Here is a 6,131-nt window from a genome sequence, read left to right as displayed (position 1 = left end):
CTTTGAAAATTTCAAGATCTTGTCCAAAGCTATACAGTTAATTGGTGAATAGAGTAAGGATTCAAATGAATCACTGGTTAATACTTTGCCCTATGCTCTTACTTAAGGAAAACATCCTTTTAATATTGTGTTAATGAGATCTTTTAGTAACAATCTATGAGTTAAGTGTAAGTTACATCCAAAGTATCATGTCAGGCCAGAAAAATACTTTGTTTTTTTAAGGTTTTCTTCATTTATTTGAGAGAGAGAGAGAGCATGGGTGAGAAGCACAAGCAGGGGGAGTAGCAGAGGGAGAGGGAGAACTCCACTGAGCAGGGAGCCTGATATGGGACTGATCAGGACCTTGAGATCATGCATGACCTGAGCCATCCAGGCACCTCTAGAGATTTTTTTTTTTTAACTCGATAAAGTGGCTAGCCCTGGCTCACAGATTTTAGTCTATTTAAGACTTGTCACAGACACTAAGACCCTGTGCCCAAATCAAAAGCCGTTATCAGTCGGAACTCAGTGGTAAGTTGAAAAGGAATAGTTGAATGATTTTGTGACTTCTAAGAATGCTGGTTATCTCTTCAGCACATGCATCAGAGATGGTTAGTTCTAGACCATCCCTTAGACCATCCCTTAGACCATGCCTTAGTTCTGAGAATGATTCCCAGGATACTGTGATATCAGAATCTCTTTTGCTCTGGAGTTGAACTCATAAATCAAAGGCTATTATTTGTTGGAACTGGTTGGGTCTGAGATAAACAGAAACTTAACTATATATTTATGAATGGGTTACTGTATCTCACGGGAACATAAAAATCAAGAATTCAGTACATATTTGACAGTCTATTAGGATTTTTTGGTATAATGGGAAAATGTAGACTAAATTTACAATAATTAAGGGAGATTTGTGTTTTGACATGCAAATAAAACTCTAAAATGTTGATTAATGGACCATTGCCAACAACAGGGAGAGCTCTAAAGGAAAAGTACAAGAATTTGCAATATTTTTTACCAGTGACTTGGATCATGACATAGAAGCCACCCTTTTCGTATTTGTGGATGACAGGCTTAGGAGGATTATCTAATATATTTCATGACACTGGCTGATTTCAAAAATCTTGATAGGCTTGAATGATGGACTAAAACCAATAAAGAAGAATTTGACAGAAATAAATAAAAGATTCCCCATTTAGATTAAAACCAGGTTACATAAACGTAGATTCATAGAGTCCTATCTCAAAAGCAGCTCGGTTAAAAAGACTAGATGTTTAAGTTGGTGACAGAAGCCAACAATAAGACATAAATAACAAATTCTAGGCTGCTTTAATAGCCTCGCAAAAGTATGTAATACCTATATGGCAGTACTTTTCAAAGCAGACTTTAAAGATCCATTATTGAATTTTGAATCAATTAGTGGGTTCTAAAGAGCAACTTATTTTATTTTTTATAACCGAAAAGAATAGAATAGAATAGAATAAGATTGATGGAATAAAAAATACAAGATCACATTGTTCATACAGAGGTATAATTGGGGGAGGTCCAGGTAGAGAGACAGACTATATTATCAACTACATGGGGACTAGAATTTTTGACTACTGCAATTACTTCTGAATACCCAATACATAGACAAGAAGAGTGCATGGCACATGAAATATACTCAATAAATGTTATGCAATGAATTATTATGAAATATATTTTTTTACTATAGCTCATGTGAAAAAGTTTAAGAGCCACAGCCTTCTGTCACTCTGCATCATCAAGACACTGGAACACTGGGACACCTGAGAAATTTGTAAGGTATATTAGCATATTATGGAGGCTCCAAATGAAGTTTATCAGGATGGAGTTATCTGATTTAGAAGCTATTGTAGAAACCACTAGATAATAATATTTAACCCAAAAACATTTTGGGACTACATAGATATCTTTACCTGAATGAAGAACATTCAAGTGAAAGAACAAACATTTCAACAGATCTTACACTAAGAGGCACAATTTATTTATTTTTATGACAGAGAAGGAGAGAGATAGAGAATGTGTGAGCAGGGAAGAAGGCAGAGGAAGAGAGAGAGAGAGAGAGAGAATCTTGACCAGACTCCATGCCCAGCTCAGAACCCCACATGGGATTCAATCTCACCACCCTAAGATCATGACCTGGGCCAAAATCAAGAGTTAGACACTTTACTGAGTCACCCAAGCACCCCTAGGAGGCACATTTAAAAAAAAATATATATATATATATAAAAAAAATATTTCTAGTATGGAAATTGCTTCCAACGCTTTTATTGTTGTGGTGTTTTGATGCGGATATTCTTTAAAGCAGATAAATTGCTTAATTTACAAGAAGGATAGATACTGTAAATTCTTTCCTGAGTCTACTTAATTTTTAGTTCAATATTTTTGGTGTAAGGATTTTCCATATTTTTAAAAACATAATTAAAATAATTAGTTGGTTAGTTGGTTGACTATATTAAGATTAGGGTAGCTGGTACTGCAAAGGAATCCAGAAAACAACTGCATTATAGTAAAAATGTACTAATTAATGTAGCCTCTTTCATTGTCTTTGAGAGAGAAAAAAATAGACCAAAATCTTGTTCGTAATGACCATTTTTATAATAGAATATCACCTATTTTCTTTTAAACAGAATCAATTATTCCTCATGTGATAGCTTAGATTAAATTTAATTAGATATTCTTTTTAAACCCAACCCAAATTCTTTTTTTTTTTAAAGATTTTATTTATTTATGTGACAGAGAGACAGCCAGCAAGATAGGGAACACAGCAGGGGAGTGGGAGAGGAAGAAGCAGGCTCCCAGCGGAGGAGCCCAATGTGGGACCCGATCCCGGAATGCCAGGATCACGCCCTGAGCCGAAGGCAGACGCCTTAACGACTGCGCTACCCAGGCGCCCCAAACCCAACCCAAATTCTAATTAGATGGTCACTGAAATAGCTTAGCTAATTCTTCATAGAATATAAGAAACACACTAAATTGAATGGCATTATTGGGATTAATAACAGATCCGGAATTCAACAGTTTCAACTCCAATGGTGAAATATTTTACAAGTAAATATGAAGAATTAATTTTTTCTTGGATTCAGATTGACATTTTATTATCAACATTTATTACATAATCTATATTTTATTATATTTTTAAAACCCAAACTAACACTTTTCAAAATTTTTAGAATTTAGGGCTTTTTTCTGATTATAAACAAAATATGCAATTCTTGTTGATAATTTAAAAATAGAAAAAGGACAAAAATAAATTGTTAATCATTATTCAAAGCAAACCATTGTTAACTTTTCAGTGTATATTTTCAGTTATTTTTCACACATGTATTTTTAAAATTTGGAATTATATTAAGGCTAGTTTGTAAGCTATGTATTTTGTTCCAACAACCTGTTAGATGATTCTTATGCCATAATTTAAAAATAATATTTTTCTAACTATAAAATATGTACTATTACTTTTTGACAGGAAGTGTTCTAATTGTTACTATTTTTTCCTATTTAGTCTATTTTTCTTTCTTTCCATCCATGAATATTGTATATCTCTCATATATATGTTTATACATATATAAATCTATTCCTGAAATATATATAATCAGACATGCATATAAGTCTGCTTCTGAAAAGGACGTATATGTCCCATAGAATCTCTCTTATTGCATTTCTTAAGCAGGGAATTTGTCCACAAACTATGACAAGATCACGTGCTACTAAAATTTTATTTTCCCCAGAGGGGGAAAAGAAAGGAAGAGAGAAAAATTAAAGCACTTTCCTAAGGGAAATAGTTAGAATCTGAATATTTTAAGGAATATGCAGCAATTTGGGGTTAAATAAAACCCTTCAGGAATTTATCTGTCTGTAGAATGGAAATGATAAAAGAGGGTATAAAATTCATCATAGTCTAGAAATCAAACTGAGATATAGAGAGCTATTATTATAACTTCTGCTGTACGGTCATCTAAATTCTTTTTTATTATAATTATTATGATTTTTATTCCTAGTTAAAGTCACTTATAGTATGAAGTAACATTCTTTGGTTGAACACTGTATATCAAACACAACTGAATACTGGTAATGTTATATTATTTAACATAAGGTGGCATCAGTGGTCTCGTGGTTTTTAAATATTTCAAATTCTAAGTTAGAATTTCAGGTAACCACAGAGGAAAACACAGTTAAAAAAAAAAAAAAACCAACTCATCACAGATCTGAAAAATAAAGTCATTAAACTATCCATAAATTAATTCTAGTACAGTCCAGGACTTTGAAAATGAGTAGCAACATGCCTTATTGAATTTAAAAAGAACTGAAAATCACATACAGTTCATAAGTAGAATTACTTCCAAACAAATTAGGATAAAGGACAAGATTATTGAAATGAAGATAAGGAATACAGTTTATTTAAAAAGTTATCCACGAATAACTACTTACCTGTACTAACATACTATCTGTTGTGAATTTAATAGAACAATGGATTAGTTGTGAACATCTCAGGATAGTTTTAGATAGACCCAACAAGCAAAATGAAGGAATAAGCAACAAAGGACATTCAATTTCTCATTTTAATAGTCTACACCTGCAATTTCAAGAGAACAAATGGTAACATATGCTTGGCATTATTTAGTAGGACATCGCATAGTGGAGGTGAGGGAGCTGAGAAAATGGTCTTGACTTACTAATGTGCTCAGAAACCTCAAACCGAAATGAATGAACAGAAAAATACAGAAGTCAATAATGCCAACTGGATGATATCTCAATGGTGAGGAGAATCAGATACACTACCTTTACAGTAGTATACACAACACTAATGAAAAGGAATTAAAGGAAATACACAGAATTCTCAAGGACTGAGCTATGAGGAAATGTTTCCTTAGTATATCTTTTGTGCCAAGTACTGTTTTAAGAACTGGAGAATATAGTAATAAATGAGATTACTCCATAAGTCCCTCTTCTTATGGAAATATTTTTGGGTAGGCATGGGGCTGTGGGAGTGCAGAGGGATTTGGGAGTGGAGGATATAACTACTAAACTACTAACTTACTACTTCAAAAGAACAAACAAACAAAAAAGAATGAGATAATTTTAGATAGTGGTAAGTGGAGAAAGAAAACAAAATGGGATGAGAGCAACAGCAATTTGTTCGGGAATTCAAACGTTTCAGGAAACAAGAGTATTATAATTGATTTTAATCCAGCTTAATTTTAAGTGCATGCAAATAATTGGGGACAGCTCTGGGAGTAATTTAAGGTGGTGAAAATGAATAGCAAACTGAGTCATAAGAATATAAGTTGACCCTTCTCAGGTAGGTATAAATATATTATATATTCTAGTTCCCGCTCATTCTTTAGAATGTATTATCCAGAGGCAAGGGGACATAGAATGAGAGTCACTAGAAATTCGTGAATTTAGGAGTAAATGTTAAAATATTGGATTTAAAATATCATTGATCAATGCTTTATTTGGCATATTCCAGTTTTAGTAATTCAACTTAAGTTTCCTCCCACATTTCCATATTATATCCAGGCACTCTACTAAGATTCTTCAAAAACACAATGTGAAAGCTCTTAGGAAATTTATTAATCAGTATAAATGAATGATTACTAATATTAGAACAAAACAAATAGCACAAGGAAAATACACAGCATTGCCAGTATTTAAGTGAGTAGTGATAAAGAGAAACTCTGAGATATTCCAAATTTGTAAAAATTGAAACATGACTTCTAAAACATTTCTGAGGTGTTTTATACAGTCAAATAGGAAGCATGCTAAAACTTAAGTATGGGCATTTGAAAGATTCATAAACATCAGTCACAAATCCTTTATTCTGACATGGGAATGTACATGGGATAAAGTATGTTTTGAATGTTTGGAATATGTGGTCAAATATAGGGTTTATTCTTTTTCTTATATGAAGTAATGTATTACCTAATGTAATTACCAAATGGATTTTAAATATTTTGTAAATATGATTCTCTCAATAGATGCAGAAAAAGCCTTTGACAAAATACAGCATCCTTTCCTGATTAAAACCCTTCAGAGTGTAGGAATAGAGGGTACATTTCTCAATCTCATAAAAGCCATCTATGAAAAGCCTACAGCAAATATTATTCTCAATGGGGAAAAGCTGGAAG

The sequence above is a fragment of the Ailuropoda melanoleuca genome, chromosome 3 (assembly GCF_002007445.2).
Source record: "Ailuropoda melanoleuca isolate Jingjing chromosome 3, ASM200744v2, whole genome shotgun sequence".
Taxonomy (NCBI): domain Eukaryota; kingdom Metazoa; phylum Chordata; class Mammalia; order Carnivora; family Ursidae; genus Ailuropoda; species Ailuropoda melanoleuca.
Note: the sequence above shows the minus strand (reverse complement) of the source record.